This window comes from Hylobates moloch, unplaced genomic scaffold (genome assembly GCF_009828535.3).
Source record: "Hylobates moloch isolate HMO894 unplaced genomic scaffold, HMol_V3 SCAFFOLD_4, whole genome shotgun sequence".
In the NCBI taxonomy this organism is placed as follows: Eukaryota; Metazoa; Chordata; class Mammalia; order Primates; family Hylobatidae; genus Hylobates; species Hylobates moloch.
The window spans coordinates 158,220,938-158,239,770 of NW_026652279.1; the positions used below are offsets into that span (position 1 = coordinate 158,220,938).

At 38.6% G+C, this 18,833-nt stretch overlaps 1 pseudogene; it reads right to left on the minus strand.

The window, feature by feature from the left end:
• Positions 1 to 1,885: 1,885 nt before the first annotated feature.
• Positions 1,886 to 3,311, minus strand: LOC116466479 (AMMECR1-like protein; annotated as a pseudogene).
• Between the last annotated feature and the right edge of the window lie 15,522 nt (positions 3,312 to 18,833).

Consider the following 18,833-nt stretch of genomic DNA (forward strand, 5'->3'; position numbering starts at 1 on the left):
TGTTGCCCCATCTGTTTTTAACAAGACATTTATTCTCAGCAGCAGGAAGTCATAAAAACAATCCTTCCATCTTCATTTACATTGTCAAGGGAAACGTGGCAGGCTGCGGGAAGCCAGTACAGCAGTGAGGGGGCTGTGGCCTGGGCACCCTGTCACCACATTTCTCTTGCACATCCCAGGTCCTCTTGAGCAGCACGGGACAGTGCCAAGCAAATCAACACACCCTCGCCCATTCCTTTCCAGAAACTTGACAGCGATGCCTAGAACACTACACGTGTTCTTTCTCATATGTGCCCCCGCTCCCTCTCCCCCATTCCTGGCAGGAGAAAATGCAAAAGCTCTTCTGACTTGAATATCTGCCCATTTCAGGAAGCCACCCCATCACCACATCAACTTTTAAAAATAATTAAATCAAAACATTGTGTTCACTGGCGTGGCAACCAATCCACTTGATGAGTTTTTTGAGATGTCGTTGAAAACCAGTGTCAGGTCCTTGGGATCCCTTCTTCCCACTGGCCACTTCTTCTGTGCATCATTTAGCAGCGCCTTTGTGACAATGTTTTCAAAGCATCTTCCAAGTTCCCTAGTTCTACAAACTTTGTCACCAAACAAATGAAGACCAAGCAAGGGGAGAAGAAAACTTGCTGACAGAAATATGGAAATCAGCAACAATAAAAAGGGGAAATACGTCACATGAAAGTTGGAATGGCCTAGATTAAAACAAGCTATTTGGAAATTTGCCCTGGTGGGGTGAAGATTCCAAACCTGTTAGGCAAGCTAAAGATCTGCCTTGTGAAATTACACAGCTATGTTGTAAAGTCCTGAAAGGACTGGAACATCAACAGTCTTCCTACTTCTACAGGCAAACTAGAAAAAAGGACTCCCCTGCTTCCTGGTCCCTCAGGATGTCTGCCTGAAAAGAAAACCAGCTCAGAGACCCTGCATTCTCTCCTATGATGTGTCCTCCTAAAGCCTAACTCAACTGCTTGTTTGCTCATCTGTGTTTCTGAGAACATAGGTCCAACTATAGTCACTGTTACCAGTAGGGGAGCGAGGTAGACGAGTGGTAGGGAGGAGGCCTCTCCTTTCACACCTGTGTGCAGTGGTGACATCACATCTTCCCATGGGTGTCTTCATTCCATTCTTCAGCAGGCTACACCACAGAGGTCTGTTCAGTAATCAGGAGGCTCAGTGCAGGAAAAGTGCCAAAAAACCCAACTGAGAGTGGGATGAAAATGAAAATACCTATGGCTTGCCAAGCAATGAGATCTGCAACGCCATCCAAAAGGCTTCTGACCTTGATGGGGGTCTCTGTCCAGAAGCCTTGAATAACTTGTAATCCCCACATCCAACCCTGATGTGGCATCCACTTATGTATCATCAGGGTTGTATTCAACTCCTGGTATGCAATAAACTGGAAGTCTAAAAACAGGAATTTGAAACAACCTAAAACTGTTTCTTGTTGGTCTCCATTGCCCAGACTACCAGGGGAATACACCTACTTGATCTGGGGCAGCCGCAGGGGTGTGTGTGTTCAACCTTTGTCGATCATCAATTCCAGCTTCAGAGAGTGGTCAAACCCAGGTGGCAAATACCAGACAAGGCTCTTCTGAACCCACACAGTAATTCCCACTAGTCAGGGAGGAGCCCCAGTCCACCAGAACCTCATACGGAGGGAAGGCTGAGATAAGGCTTGGGCCCCTCAAGTTCTGTTTCATTCAGTGTAACCTACCACCCCTCAGTTAAGGGGAGGCAGACTTGGCAATAGAACCTGAAAATGGTGCCGTAATAGAAGTAACTGGACCAGGAAGAGGAGGCACCTGTTCCAGTGATGTCACAGCCATTGGTGCCCACAGGGATGTGGGACTGGTCATGCTGCCATGTGTCAGGAGTAATGATTGTAGGGGGGTGGGGCATGAAGAGTATGGTTCTGGAAACAGTGCTGTCAAGAAGCAATATACTCTGCAAAACTGATTTTCACCTTCTCACTTTAGTACCTGGTGAGTTTGACCATTTTTCCAAATTCGCTGGATTGATCCTTAAAGCTACCTTTCCTGAGCAAGGACTCTATTGTTTGGATCCGACTCCAGTTTTGTTCCTTAGCAACCTCAGGTGAAAATGAGGCTGTACGTGTGATGCCTTTTTCATTAATGAATTCAACTTAAATCCCATGGACCCCTATCTCCCAGTCCAGGTAATCACTAGCATCCTCAAAGTTAGTATGGAGGGAGACAGAGCAGAAAAGCTTAGGCAGCTCCTCTCAGAATGGAGGGGAAATCAGCTGTCCTTAAATGCAATGGCTAACATGCATTCCATGAGTCCTGAATAAAGATTCATGGCTGAGAGGGTCCCAATGCAGCCATGAAGCCACTTGTCCCTCCCTGTCTTCCATGTCACAAAGAGCGGACAGGGGTCATTGGTGAATCTAGGAAGTTGTGGCTGTGGAAAGCCATAGAGCTGACAGTAGAGTTCAGTAAAGCAGTAGCAGCACATCTGTGCAGTCACCTCCAAATTCTTTGTGGAGCTGCCATTCCATTAGACTTGGGGAGAGGGCTCAGTGCTCCTGATGCTGGATTCATTCATGTGATGCGAGAGCTTCCAGGTCCCAGAGTTAAGTCCAACACACTCTCCTATCTGCTGCTGCTGTCGACATGCTGGCAATTTTGAAGAGGTCCTGACCTAGGGCCAGGGACGGCTGTGGACTCGTTCTCGTGACTGTGTGTTTCACTTCCAGATAATTTGGGCTTCTTGCTCCCCCAACAGCCTGCTGCCAACTTGGGCTCCAGTGGAGGATGTATTTTTCCTATCCTGATTGGGTGCTCGAGTTCTAGAATGCTGCAGACCCTGAAATCAGAAAGTTTGTATTGCCAGAGGAACAGCTACAACAGAGGAGGGGAGCTATTTTGTTTCTGAAATGAGACTTCTTCCTTCCAATTCCATTCCTTCTTCCTGTATCTTTTCTCTTGGCCCAGATGCTCTTGCAGGGACAGGACCTCTCATGCTCTGCTTCCACTTTCTGCTTCATGGAGCCATGCATCTGGCTGTGGGCTCCTGAGAAAAGTAGGCCCACAGGCCCAAAAGTTTCGAGAGAACATAAAAAGGCATATGTACCTCTTAACCTAAAATTAAAGTTAAAAGAAAAAAATAAAAGGTACTTTAGTCAGGAATATAAAACACGATTTTCATTAAGAGTAGGCAGCGAGATATCGCACAGGAAAGAGAAATAAGAAAAGAACTCTAAGACATTCTCATTTTTAACCTGAACTTAATGTCTACCAGCAAAGTAGGTCCAGAGAGGTGAGGCAGCTTGCTCAATGTTACACATCTAGTCGTTAGTAGAAATGGGATTAGAATCCACTTAGTCTAAGTTCTTTTCTCTGCACCATGTCCTTGAGTTAGGATGAGGATTCATTATAACATTGAAAATGAATTGTTCATTGAATAGGATAACTATCATATGAAATATAAATGCAAACACCATACTCTGAAGTCTGATGTACATGAATGATTTGGGGATTATTCAGTGTTATACAATGTGCCTATCATTGCTTCTTGCAATTAGAATGGATAAGGTATAGTTCACTGGGACACTTTTCCAATATGCCTCTTGGAAGATGAACAGTCACTGTGTTAGAATATTGCCCTTGTGTCTTGAATGCAATAGCACATTGCAGGCAGAGACCCAGGGAGCACCAACAGTTTAGGCTTTAGAGTTAAAAGTTGTTTGAAGCATTAGATGAACTAGTTCATTAAAGATTTATTGATTCAGAATATTTGGGAGGAATGGAGTATGAAGTGAGGACAAGTGAACTGGCAAAAAAAAAAAAGTCTACAATAAAATACATTTGAAGGAATACAAATCAATTATTTTGAAGTAATATAAGAAAAAGCAACCACTAAAATACTGCCAGATCTATATACTGTAGGGCCTATTTTAACAACTGAATAATTTATCTGTAATTAGCAAATTGTTTATATGCAAATGGCATTGGAAAGCATTTGAAAATATTTTAGCAAATTAAAAACGTGCTATTGAATCTCATTTATTTCAAACTTGGCATGCCAAACTTTTCTCTCCAGAGAGTAGAGAGGTAAAATATAGTCTAGTTCTACTTAAATGATCAGAAAGTCTCATAGCAATAATGCTCTTCCTACTATAAGCAGTGATAATGATAATAATAATAATTCACTTTCACTACTCACAGAGAGTCCATAAATATTTTCTAGCTTGTGTCCCAACATATCTCTGTGCAGTGAGGACAAATAGAGGTTAAGGGACATGCCCAAGATCTATTAATAGCAGAAATTAAATTCTTGAGCCTAGAACCCAGGTCTTCTGATTCTCTGCTGTGTACCCTTCCACTCCTCTACAAGGCTTTCTAGGATGGAGCACAGTCTTCTGGCTTAGGCTAGATGAGCTCTAATGTCATTTTGCATTGCCAAGGTCTCTATTTCTACGACTTCACGTGTACTCTCACCTTAAAGCACACGGTGCATGGTACACATATGTGCAATGGGGACTTAAACTTGCTGGATTTCAGGAACTTGGGATTGCCCTTCAGTGTGTTGTTTTCAGCATTTCATGGATCAGTACATGTGAATCCTTCTTGTTATGAGATAGGCATAAATATATAAACTATCTTTGACTCTTTTTCCTAAACACTAGGTTTAATTTGTAAAGGAAACTGAGTCAACTATCCCTAAGCCATTCTAATGTCAAGGAAAAATGATAGCTCCTTATCTACAATTAACATGACTAAGACCTAGACTCATGGGTAATCTTCTCTTCTCAAGCAACAATTACTGCAAGACTAGCTTTGGCAAGGATAGCAAAAGAATCTTGGAGACTAATTTGTTATATAGAGAAACATATGCATGATAAGGAAAAGTCTTTATGCTGTTAACTTATTAATAAAGAGGAACCTGACACAGATAAACAAGCATTTATTGCTCAATAATAGAGTCCATTTCACCTTATTTTATTGCTGTTTGCTTGCTGATATTGTTTATCATTGACCTTATTTATACTGACATAGATGCAATCTTAAATAGGGCTCAGTTTGAAGTTACCTAGCCGTGAAATGTAGCCTTTTATCCTTTCTATATGATGAAAAGCTAACCTGTTCCACTGATTTGCATGCACATGCAGGATGGCCTGGCCATAGCAGATTACCATGAACAGACCAACAAATAACTGATCAACAAGCAGAGTTGACCAATATGCCTGGAGAGGAAGAAAGAAGCCTTTAACTATAAATCATGCTGTGAACAGAGTAAGTGAACATTCATTGAATTGTTCCATCGGTCTTTTATCATCTAGATTTTTGAGCTTAATTTCCCACCATGCACATCTCTACCCTAGACCTCCTGAACTACATTCTCACAGATGCTTCACCAATAACTTTCTTAACATTATTACCACTATGAATAATCTTTTCTGGCCCAAAACACTCCCATCCTTCCTTCTGTCATCTACACACAGAATTCTGTTCATATTTAAAGATCCAGCTTATATGTTATATCCTCAGAGAAGCCTCAAGCAACCGTACCCTCCTCTATATTCAATAGTACTTTGGTCAAACCATTACTATAGTACTTATCATAATGTGTCATAATTACTTGACTAGCTAGTTCATGCATTAGACTATACATTCCTCATGGGCAGAGTCACTGTGTTATTCCTTGTCATATTTCTGCTACTCTTTGGTCACCTGTACTTTACTTTTTACCCCTGCCAACATGCTTTCCACATCTTGCCCCCCATTGGGTATTAAGTAGGTGTTCTATAAGTGCTTCTAGAATGAACCACAGTGGGAGTGGCCAACGGACAGCCAGGCGGCAAGGGGTGCATAGATTTGTGTATGACGAAAACTCTTTTTTTTATTTTTATTGTTATACTTTAGGATTTAGGGTACATGTGCACAATGTGCAGGTTTGTTACATATGTATCCATGTGCCATGTTGGTTTGCTGCACCCATTAACTCGTCATTTAGCATTAGGTATATCTCCTAATGCTGTCCCTCCCCCCTCCTCCACCCCACAACAGTCCCCGGAGTGTGATGTTCCCCTTCCTGTGTCCATGAGTTCTCATTGTTCAATTCCCACCTATGAGTGAGAACATGCGGTATTTGGTTTTTTGTCCTTGTGATAGTTTACTGAGAATGATGGTTTCCAGTTTCATCCATGTCCCTACAAAGGACATGAACTCATCATTTTTTATGGCTGCATAGTATTCCATGGTGTATATGTGCCACATTTTCTTAATCCAGTCTATCGTTGTTGGACATTTGGGTTGGTTCCAACTCTTTGCTATTGTGAATAGTGCCACAATAAACATATGTGTGCATGTGTCTTTATAGCAGCATGATTTATAATCCTTTGGGGATATACCCAGTAATGGGATGGCTGGGTCAAATGGTATTTCTAGTTCTAGATCCCTGAGGAATCGCCACACTGACTTCCACAATGGTTGAACTAGTTTACAGTCACACCAACAGTGTAAAAGTGTTCCTATTTCTCCACATCCTCTCCAGCACCTGTTGTTTCCTGACTTTTTAATGATGGCCATTCTAACTGGTGTGAGATGGTATCTCACTGTGGTTTTGATTTGTATTTCTCTGATGGCCAGTGATGATGAAAACTCTTTTAACATCATGTGTAGACCCAAAGTCTCAACCTCCTGACCTCTAATTTAGGCTGCAAACCAGAGTGCCTGCAGCTTTGTTTATCCTTTTAATGTGCAACACACTTAGATTTCAATGTTGCATTAATCTGGGATATTAATTCCACCAGCACTTCTGATGGAAGCTATAAGTTATATTACCAAAAAATCTTTCTGTGGCTTAATATTCAGAGGTATGGGAATACAAATGATATTAAACATTAAGTTGGCAAAGAGGTATGAGCAAAGAAACAGTATGGTATAAAAATGTAGGCCCCAAATTAAGACTATAACATTTCACAATTAAATCAGGATGAAATGAACAAGTATCATAGGTTGTGCATTAATCAGAAAGGATATAAACCAAACCAGACACATTTATCGCTTAAAAAATCCTCAACTCCCTAATGTGCCTATAATTATTAATTATTTATAAACAACACTGGAAGTGTTGACATTGTATATTCCTATAAAATGAAACATAAAATAATAATGTCTCGGTTTTATATATCCCTTCAAGTTAATGATGCAATTTTAAAGGATCCTGTGAAGTTTTAGGTGAGCAGGCATTGATGAACACACAGAAATGGTAGCTGTTTTGTTGAGGTCTCAGTCTCCTCTTTCCATTTAATACTCTTTTTGACAACCCTGTAGAGAGACAGTATGAAGTGGCCAACACAGCCCTGAGATCTAATATTGAAATGCCCCAAACTTGCTGAGTGACCCTGAGCAGGGTTTACATTTCTCTGCACACCACATTCCCTATTTAAATAAATGGGCTAGACAAATTGGTCTTTATTTCCTTTCAGCTAGAGTATTCAACCATTTCTATTTCTGAGGTTTATTTTATTTGTTTTCCCAGATCTTACCACTTACTCAGAGGAAAATGTGGGTGTTATGAAAAAAAAAGATTTTCAATTTTTAACTATTTAATAACTGCAAGTCAGTTTTTTTCTTTTCATTTTCACCAGTTGTTATCCTTCCAGCCTCAAGTAATAGAATTAACCTCATGGGAAAGTATTTTCCCATATAATAGGATACGGACAGAATACATGGACTGAGGGCTGGATCAGTGATAGTACCAAGGACCCAGGCTCTTTCCATCTCTCTGCTCTGCTATCCTTGGCGTCAGTCTCCTTTTCAGACTTACGGCAAGGTGGCTGGCCTAATGCCAAGGATACAATGGAGAATATCAAGACCAGACCCACAGTGTCACATTTCCTGTGAAGGTGTCATTCTACTTGAAGTTAACAGCCAAGAGCTCAGGCCAGTAACTTCTTTCTGTCACATTATCAGGGTAATTTGGCAAGTAGCTATTGAATGTCTAGGAGAAGCCCGGTATGATGCCAGGAACTATTAGTGACACAATGAAAAGAAGAATAAAGTAAAATGCATTCAGTTTTTCACTATGAGATCATAATTAGTTCAGAAAACAAAGTATATCTGTTTTAAAGCCATAAAGCCACCCAGAAACATTCTTTCCATGAAGATAACCAAGTCCTAGCTGAATCTCAGATATGGTTAGACAGTGTTACCTCATTCCCACTCAGGCAACAGAAAAAATTCCATGCTTATAAATTCCACACTTACGGATGATTTGGAAAAGAATTTATTATCACAGGCCACACTTAGCTTATTCACTTAAGACTGCAGTGGATTGCAACCAAGTGTTATTTGATATGTCCGGAATAAAGTTTTCAGCAGGACAGAGTATACCACCAAAACATGATCATAGCAACTATAGATTAAAATATATGGCATATGGTATGTATAATCCATTCCCAAACCCTGTGTTCTCAGATACGATCTGTTCTCTAAATGATAACTATTTCATAATGTTCATTATGGTATGAAAATGAAATATGTGATGAAATTGAAATAATAATATACAGACACTTGAATGTAAAGATTCAGAGAGCCAGCCAGGCATGGTGGCTCACGCCTGTAATCCCAGCACTTTGGGAGGCCGAGGCGGGCAGATCACGAGGTCAGGACCAGCCTGACCAACATGGTGAAACCCTGTCTCTACTAAAAATACAAAAATTAGCCTGCCGTGCTGGTGCGTGCCTGTAATCTCAGTTACTCAGAAGGCTGAGGAAGGAGAATCGCTTGAACCCAGGAGGCAGAGGTTGCAGTGAGCTGAGATTGTGCCATTGCACTCCAGCCTGGGTGACAGAGCAAGACTCCGTCTCAAAAAAAGATTCAGAGAGCCAAATGATGGTATTTGCTGAATACACTGAAATATGACTATATCACAGAATATCTAACCATGTCACTATCTTTCATACTTCTAACAATGCTGTAATGAATACCCATGTGCATCTCTACTGAGCTTATGGGTAGCAGTTTGTGTTGGAGACCTGGTAGTGGAACTCCAAGGTCATAAGACATGCACGTTTTTCATTTTCATAAATGCTGCCAAATTACTTTCCAAAATGGCTATACAAATTCCCAGCAGCTATATATGAAAGTTCTTGTTGCACTATATGCCCATAATTACATGATATAAGAAATTCTAACTTTCACCAATCTGGTGGGTGAGAAATGGCGTTGCATCTTTTCTTATGCGCTTCCCTGACTCTCAATTAGATTAAGCTCTGACAATTTCTTATCTGTTTGTAGGCCATGATAAGCCTTTCCACTTCAGAAAAAATGATCATTTGTTCTGGTTGCTCATTTTTCTGTTGGTATATTTTCTATTTCATATTGACTTTATAAGTGTTTCATATGTTAGATATTATGTATGTATTCATGAAACATGTCCCAAATATATTCTTCCAGCTTTATTTTTAGTGACTTTTATCATGTTTTCTATTTTTATGGAGTCAGATCTGTGAACAATCTTTCCCCTAATGATTTGTGTTTTTGTGTCTTAAGATGACAGTTCTTTTAAAGAGGGTGTGTGTGTAAAAATTTTTCTGATCCTCCAATGCCTAGAACTGCCTGTATTTTATCATTACTCATTATATAATAGAGTGATGCATATAGAATTTTTAGCTCAAAGTTACTTCCCCGCAGATATTTTCATATTATTTTTGTGTCCAATGTTGCTGATGGAAAGTTTGATGCCAATCAAGTTTGCACACCTTCAGAAAAGTGGTCTCCTCCTACCTCTACCACCCTGTCTCTGGCAACTCATTATTTTCTATTTATGCTTAAAGCTCTGGAATGTTACAGTGATGTGATTATGAGTGGGTTTTTAAAAAATAAATCTGAAATACAATTTTTGCTCAGTACTTAGCGGGATTTTTAATGTAAGACTTGTGGGTGTGGGGAGGAGGAAGAACTGTAGGTGAAGAAGAAGAAAAAAGAGAAGAAGAAAAGAAGAAAGAAGATAAAAGAAGCATAAAAGAAAAAAGAGAAAATGGAAAGCGATACTAAACAATGGTATCATTAATAGGAAATATCCATCTATCTATACCTCCAATAAACTATATGTACATTTTTTCAGTCTTTCCAAGTTTTTGCTTATGGAACATAGTTATTCCTGTTTATAAAATTAGAGAGCCCTTTGATGAGAAATTCCTGTTTTTTTCTGAAACCCTTAATTCCAAAAGAAAAATTGGATATATTTAAGTCATTTCCTCTGTCATTTGTTCCTACATTTCCAAATGATATGTTTATAATGTTATTTTTTAATTGATCAGCTTTTGACCTGCTTGTGGTTGAACATTTAACTCAGCCACAACACTTTCCTTCCCCATCTTCTCAATATGGTTTGTAATAAATTTGGCTTAGGAATGATCAGTGTTTACATTATTATGACTATTGTTTACATCACAGCTAAGTACTAGCCTACAATCATGTCTAGTTTTTTGGTTCAACCTTTTCTCTTACAAGAGTTAATAAATTACCCAGTTGTCATATTGGGACTTCCTGTTGCTCTTTCCCAGTGCTGGCTCTTTTCTTTGGTTTTATGTTTTCCTCTTTCAAGAATAACCTCATTTACTGAAGAATATCCTTTAATAGCTTTTTTTAAAGAGTTTTTACTAGAGTCAAATATTTGAGTCCTGAACAAAATGTTTTATGTTTACTCTTTTGCTTGAAAAAGAGCTTTTCTGGGTCTTTTTCCCAGGAAAAGAGAAGCTGAAAGAATTCGAAGTTGAAAATAATGTTACCTCTTTCTGCAAGGTTTTCATTCATAGTCTTTTCAAAGGACTTCAGTTCTAAAAAAATTATTAGTTTATTTGATCATTATCTTTCAGTCTCTCCATTCTCTCTGCAACTTCTATCAACCGAATGTTAGCTTTCTGTATTGATTCTCTAATATTATTAATTTTGTCCTCCTATTATCCTTTGTCCTTTTTTCTGGGAAATTTCTTTAATTTTCTCTCCCATTCCATTGAAACTTTTTTTTTCAAGTAGCATATATTTAAACCCAAAGAATTCTTTCTTTTTCCTCGACTGTTCTTTTTTACAGCATCCAGTTCTTACTTCACAGATACAATACTTTACCTCTATGAGGTACTTCACAGTACAAAGTACTTCACAGATACAATACTTTACCTCTATGAGGTAATAAGTATTCTATGAGAATACTTATTACATGAATGAATAAGTCTGCATGGGGTACCTTTTATTCTGATCCTGATTATGTCTCTGTTTCCTCTGTCTTTATATTTCTGATTTGTTTTTATAATTTCATGGAGGATGCTCTTCTCAGATGTCTGATAATCCTTGTCTGTCAATTTCCATTTAAGGCTGAGGCTTAAGAAAGTTTACTGGGGTCGGGGGGGGATCTTATTATGTACATTGACAGGGCTTGTTGACTGCTGAGCTTGAAGTGATCAGACTATAAGCCAGGCTTTTCTTTAGGATACCCACAAATTTTAGAACCTTAGAGTCTCTCCTTTGGAGCCACTGAATTTGTTTCTCTGAGCTCCTGAATAGTAAGCACACTTGGTCTCTGGTATACTAAGAGCTGAGGTCCTTTAATTCAGATTTTAAAGGTTCATTTATATTCCCTCTTAGTGTCCCATCTCTCCCATGCCACCTTCTGCATTTAGTATCCTTTAACCTGGGGCCTCTTGGTTTCAAACTTTTCAGACAATAAACCATTTCCAATCACTGCCATGGAGTAGGAAAATGATACTAACATGGCTGCTATGGGTGAGGAAGGGCACTTGGGATACCTGTCCTGTTCTTTACCCTACCTATTTGGGGATCTGAGGATCTAAATGGTGGACATTTCAAGGGAGTCTGTGCGGCAAACTGGATCACTCCTCGTTAGCATCCCCTTCTGTTACTTTATAGAAGTTTAAATACGCACTTCTCTGCTAATATTAACTACCACTTCTCCACTCAATTTCTTCCAAAGTTTGTTCAAGTGTCTTCTCAGCATTGCCTCCTCTCTTGTTATCTAGGTTCCTGTGGGTTAATGCCCCATTAATTCCTTTACTCTCATTTTGAGAAGGGTTTTAGAAGGGGAGAGAGATAAATGTGTGTGGCCAATTCACTATGTCAAGCAGAAGTCCCGAGCTCTCCATGTTTGAGACCTTCCTCACTCTCACATATGCAAGTTTATGTACTGTAGCTGCAGCTGTAATGTCACCATGGTCTCTGATCTTGTTCCTCTAGCACTCCACCTGCCATAGCACTTCTAATTTCTTCTCTCATCAAAGACACAGGTGAAAGAGAATGCTTTTATTCTGCAAATGCATATGGAAAATAGATAGTCTCTCATAGATTTAGTAGGAAATTTAGTTACTATGAGTGTTTTAAATTACTTGGGTTTTCTGTTTATTCCAGTATTCCCCTATATGAGGACTATTCCAGTGGTCAATTGTGTACTTATTTAGGGTCATGAGGAATATCTTGTTTAAAACTAGAGATGAGGGAAGAATCAGTGTAGTGAGATCATGTGCCATTTCTGCAAATTTAATTAAGGAGCTCTTTGTTTAGATTTGCCCAGGTCATTTCGTGGAGAAAGCATCCCACATTAATTCTTACATGACCTTGTGCTTTTTTTTTCTTTGTATTTTCATGTATATATTGCTATGGTTTTAAGAGTCATTCCTAGTCAAATAGGGAATTTCTTCAGGTTTTGTGATTAAATGATGCTTAAGCAGTGTGCCAATGAGACATTCATTATGCAAGGTGCTGAGGCAAAGCACCCAATGATCTGTGAAGGAAATAGAACTTCATCTTTGGTGTTTTAAAAGTACTTTCCAAGACAGATTAAAGCAGTTCACCACAAGGGGAAAAAATAGTGTCAAGTAATTTTATAAGACAAAAGAGTTGCAAGTATGTGCTATCTCCACATAAGAACGCATAACTGCACACCGTCTGAGTTTTTCCCAAGCAAAGAATTCCTGAATAGGCGGAAGAAAAGTTCTACAAAATGCATCAGCCAGAAGTACTGTGCTAAGTTGCCTAATTACTCATGCTCTGTGGAAACTTTCAAAATGCAGCTGGCACCACTTGCTGAACTTGTTACTTCATTTTCAATTGCAAGGAACAACAAAGTAGTTTATTGGTCTTATTTAGGGGGACTGAAAAATGAGTAAGGTCATAAAGTAGATATGTATCATTATCATTTATACCTGAAGGGGCTATGACCAATTATATTATTTCCTGTTATCTGCAAGGCAATAAATAGAAGCGGGAGAAAAGTCTAGAAGGTATTTGCACACAGGCTGGCCGTATCCATATGGCATGAGCCTCAGGCTTGGGGCTAAGACAGTAAGATGAAAGTGGGTAAGAAGGTGTGCAGGAAAGGTTGATTGGGCTCATTTCTCTTCCAAAAACCTATCAACATAGAAATTGTATCATCAAGAAAGGGGTTGAACTTTGCCATCAGGCATGCCTTCCACAACATGGCCATTAGCAAGTCACTTAACCTTATAGAGTGACAAGATTCTGCAGGACAATCCCAGGCTCCCTGTATCACCCATTACAGCTTTTGCCAGTAACGCCTGCCCCACTGTGACCAGCCTTTTCTTTCTCTTTCTTAGACACTTGGGATTTTTCCTCACAGTAACTTGAAACGTTTATCTTCCACTGCTGCAAGACTTTTTCAAGCATAAAAGTAAATATCTAAAGATAGAGCAGCTTTCTCAACTTTTAAAAATAAAAGACTAATGAGTCTTCATTCTAAAGGAGCAGAGACCAAAAAATAATAATAACTGTCAAAGAAAAACAAATCCTGCTACTCTGTTACCACCTACGATACTTGGGGTTTGATTTACTCTGTTACCACCTATGATACCTGGGGTTTGATTTCTTTTTAAGTTTATTTCTCTCCTTTATGATATGATATACTTAAGTGTAATAGGCTCACAATTTAACCAGGAATAGGGTCTGAGACAATGTGATGGAAATCCAGCCTTGCCTAAGCCACAGCCAACCTATGTCATGTATTCTTTTTATTAAAATATCTATGTAAGATGATTAGAAGGTTTGATTTATTAGAAAAATTAAATTGGGGTCAAAAGAAAATATGGTATAGGTTGAATTGCTAATTGGCTTTCCAGCCTTGGATTTTTTTTTTTTTTTTGCTATTTCTGCTGACTGGCTCCATTGCTCAGTCTAGGCCTGCTGTCAGGGAGCAGCCTTCTCTTTCTTAGCCAGCCCTCGGAAACCTGACAGTTTCCACCTGAATCCCTCATCTCAGCATTTGCTGCTTTCTTTCTCTCCTATCCTGACCTTCTGTGAGCCACAAAGAAAGCACCTCTTCCAGAGATGCTTTCAGAGCTCTAACACCCCTGACTGTTCCATGGAGGGCTCCTAGATCCTGAATTCTGGGTGACAGACACCGATCCCAGGCAAACCTTCTTCCTGCACATTGCATGTACATGATGAAACACAGCTGATTATTTTACAGAAACTCAGTTGCTAGAAATGATTTTTTTAATGTTATGATGCTGAAAATAAAGAGATTCAACTTCCTTTGTCAGTCCTTTGGCTCTAGATTTTAAAAATCTGAATGGTCAAGAGCAATGTGATAAAGACAGTTTAAAATTATTAATTATTATTAATATTGTCTCTGATGCTCAGCATATTATTGTTATTTTTTCAACTTTTATTTTGGGTTCAGGGGTTGTATGTACAGGTTTGTTATGTGGGTATATTGTGTGATGCTGAGGTTTGGGGTATGAATGATCCTGTCACCCAGGTACTGAGCATAGTACCCAATAGTTTTTCAGCACTTGTCCCCCTTCTCCCTCAAGTAGTCTCTAGGGTCTATTGTTGCCATCTTTATGGCATGACTACCCATTGTTCAGCTCCCACTTATAAGTGAGAACATGAAGTATTTGGTTTTCTGATTCTGTGTTAATTTGCTTAGGATAATGGCCACCAGCTGCATCCATGTTGTGGCAAAGAACATGATTTCATTCCTTTTTGGCTGTGCAGTATCCCACGTTGTATATGTACCACATTTTGTTTATCTACCCACCATTGAGGGGTACCTCAGTTGATTCCATGCCTTTGCTATTGTGAATAATGTTGCGATGAACATACTCATGCATATGTCTTTTTGGCAGAATGATTTCTTTTCTTTTGGATATATACCCAGCAATAGGATTGCTGGGTCAAATGGTAGCTCTGTTTTAACTTATTTGACAAATCTCCAAACTGTTTTTCACAGTGACTGAACTAATTTACATTTCCACCGACACTATGTAAGCATACTCTCTTCTCCACAGCCTTGTAAGCATCGTTATTTTTTGACTTTTTAATAACAGACATTCTGACTGATGTGAAATGGTATCTCATTGTGGTTTTGATTTGCATTTATCTGATGATTAGTGATGATGAGCATTTTTTATATGTTTGCTAGCTGCTTGTAGGTCTTCTTTTGAGAAGTGTCTGTTCCTGTCCTTTGCTCATTTTTTAATGAGGTAATTTGTTTTTTGCTTGTTTAAATTCCTTATAGTTTTTGAATATTAGACTTTGACAGATGCATATTTTCGCAATGTTTTTTCCCATTCAATAGGGTGCCTGTTTGTTGATAATTTCTTTTGCTGTGCAGAAGCTCTTTAATTTAATTAGGTCCCACTTGTCAATTTTTGTTTTTATTGAGGAATTGCTTTTGAGGACTTAGTCATAAATTATTCCCAAGATCCATTTCCAGAATGGTGTTTCCTAGGCTTTCTTCTAGGATTCTTATAGTTTTGAGGTCTTACATTTAAATCTTTACTGCATCTTGAGTTAATTTTTGTATACTATAATAGGCAGGGGTTCAGTTTCATTCTTTCACATATAGCTAGCCAGCTATCTCAGCACCATTTATTCAATAGAAAGTCCTTTCCCCATTGCTTATTTTGTGGACTTTATCGAAGATCAGATGGCTGTGGGTGTGTAGCTTTATTTCTGCATTCTCTACTCTGTTACATTTGTCTATATGTCTGTTTTTATACCAGTACCATACTGTTTTGCTTACTGTAGCCTTATGATGTAGTTTGATGTCAGGTAATGTGATGCCTCTGGCTTTGTTTCTTTGCTTGGGACTGCTTCACTCTTTTTTGGTTCCATATGAATTTTAGAATAGTTTTTTTTCTAGTTCTGTGAAAAATGTCATGGGTAGCTTGATAGAAATAGTGTTGAATCTCTAGATTGCTTTGGATAGTATAGCCATTTTGATGATATTATTAGTTCTTCCAATCCATGACATGAAATGTTTTCTCATTTGTTTGGTTCATCTATGATTTCTTTCATCAGTGTTGGGTAATTCTCCATGTAGAGATCTTGTAGAAATCTTTCACCTCCTTGGTTAGATGTATTCCTAGGTATTCTATATTTTGCAGCTATTGTAAATGGCACTGCGTTCTTGATTTGGCTCTTAGCTTCATTCATTATTGGTGTACAGAAATGCTACTGGATTTTTTTGTACATTGATTTTGTATCCTGAAACTTTACTGAAATTGTTTATCAGTTCCAGGAGCCTTTTGGCAGATTCTTCAGGATATTCTATGTATAGAATCATATCATCAGTGAAGAGAGATAGCTTGACTTCTTCTTTTCCTATTTTGATGAATTTTTACTTCTTTCTCTTGCCTGATTGCTCTGGCAAGAACTTCCAGTGCTGCGTTGAATAGGAACGGTGAGAGTGGGCATCCTTGTAATGTTCCAGTTCTCAAGGGGAATGCTTCCAGTTTTTCCCTGTTCAGTATAATGTTGGATGTGGGTTTGTCACACATGGCTCCTCTTATTGTGAGGCATAGTGTATTATTTTTAAAGAGCTACCATTTACTGAACACTTGCTAAAAGCTTGATGCTAACAGTTTACATAAAACAAACTATCTCTCATTTAATTCTCATAAGGTAACATTATTATCATAGGTGATTGAGTTACATGTCTAACACACAATCACTAATAAGCACAATGTACATCTGAACCCAAACAAGCACATTCGGGGGCCCACACTCAAAGCCCCACACTAGCATTTTCTACAATGAATAATGTACCCATACTTTATTTAGTTGCTTACATAGCATCAGGGTTGTTGCCAGCTATAAGCCTGTGGAGGGCCTGCGATGAAATTCTTATAGATCTCAAATTAGGAATATGCACAAAGGAGCCATAAATACATGTGTTTTGATCAGGATGACAATAATTAAAATTATAATTGTATGAATGGTCATAGGTAATACTGATTAAACCAATTTAATAAAGCTCCGATCACCACTCCACTAAAAATACATTTTAGCATCTTGATGATTTGATCAAAGATTGCTATATTGCAGTTCTCAGCTGCACAAAACCTATTCTTAAGCATGATCATTATAATCTTTTGCTTTATTAAACATCTGAAAGGAATGGCATAATGGTCCTTCAAGGACAGCTCCATTAAGAAAAAAAAAAGAATAATCTACAGTATAATGTGTTTAAAATGCTTTTTAAAATAGTTTTGTCATTAAGGTGATCAGCACCTGGGTTATTCTCATTGAAACAGCCTGAGGTCTGCTTGATTAAAGAGACAGCTACACCCCTTTTTCCTAGCCCCTTAAATGAACCAAAGATATAATCTACACATATCTTCACGTGTTTTAGCTTCATTAAGATGGAATCTCCAAATACCAGCTAGATATCAGTGGAATAAACTAGGCCGGGAAAGAGAGGGATTGGGATGATATGTAGCTTTATTGACTAATAAAATTTAATTGACCGGCAGGGCATGGTGGATCACACTTGTAATCCTAGCACTTTGGGAGGCTAAGGTGGGTGGATCACTTGAGGCCAGGAGTTCGACACCAGCCTGGCCAACATGGTGAAACCTCATCTCTACTAAAAATGCAAAAATTAGCCAGGAGTGGTGGGGGGTGTCTACAGTCCCAGCTATCAGGGAGGCTGACGCATGAGAATCACCTGAACTCGGGAGGCAGAGGTTGCAGTGAGCTGAGATCACACCACTGCACTCCAGCTTGGGTGACAGAATGAGACTCAGTCTCAATAAATAGATGATAGATAGATGATAGATAGATAGATAGATAGATAGATAGATAGATAGATAGATTATATAGATTCTCACTTAGAATTGGTTAAAATGGCTCCAAAATTCAGTCTGATGCTAGCAGAGCTTCCTTCTGAAGTCAAAATACGATTTTAAAAAAAAACAAGCCCACCATTCTCCATCTTTTGTTGGCCAAAATTATATCAGGCAATCAGAATGAATCTTGCCCAACAGTTAATTAATATTCACCAATCTGTGTGTGAGATTACAAGTAGAATTCTGTAAGTTTGAAAAGCAAATAATAAGAGTAATAAAATTTACATTTCTATAATGACTGAAGATTTACAAACACCTCTCTTATCCATACTATTTTAAAAAGCTCACATTGACGTTGTAATTCTCATTCTTAAAATGAGGATTGAAATGGTTCTGTGACTAGCCTGAGATAACAGACCCTAAATTTCTAAAAAGAAAACAAAAAAAATTCCAACAAGGCTTACTACTGACCTTGAGCTCTTTGTACTATATTATCTTTTTTAAGTTACATGTTCCCTCTTACCTGACACTTGCCATACTGCCCAAATTCTTCAGAAGATTATTATATGCCTTGTAAATGAATCTGTAAATGGTTTGTGAAAAATGAACCTCTTATAGCTCAGCAGGCAGCCAGCAGTGATAACTGTTATCTACCTGCTGTGAGACTTAGGGCAAGTTAGTAAATCTCTCTGAGACTTAACTTTCTCTTCTTTAATATCAAAATAATAATATATACTTGCAT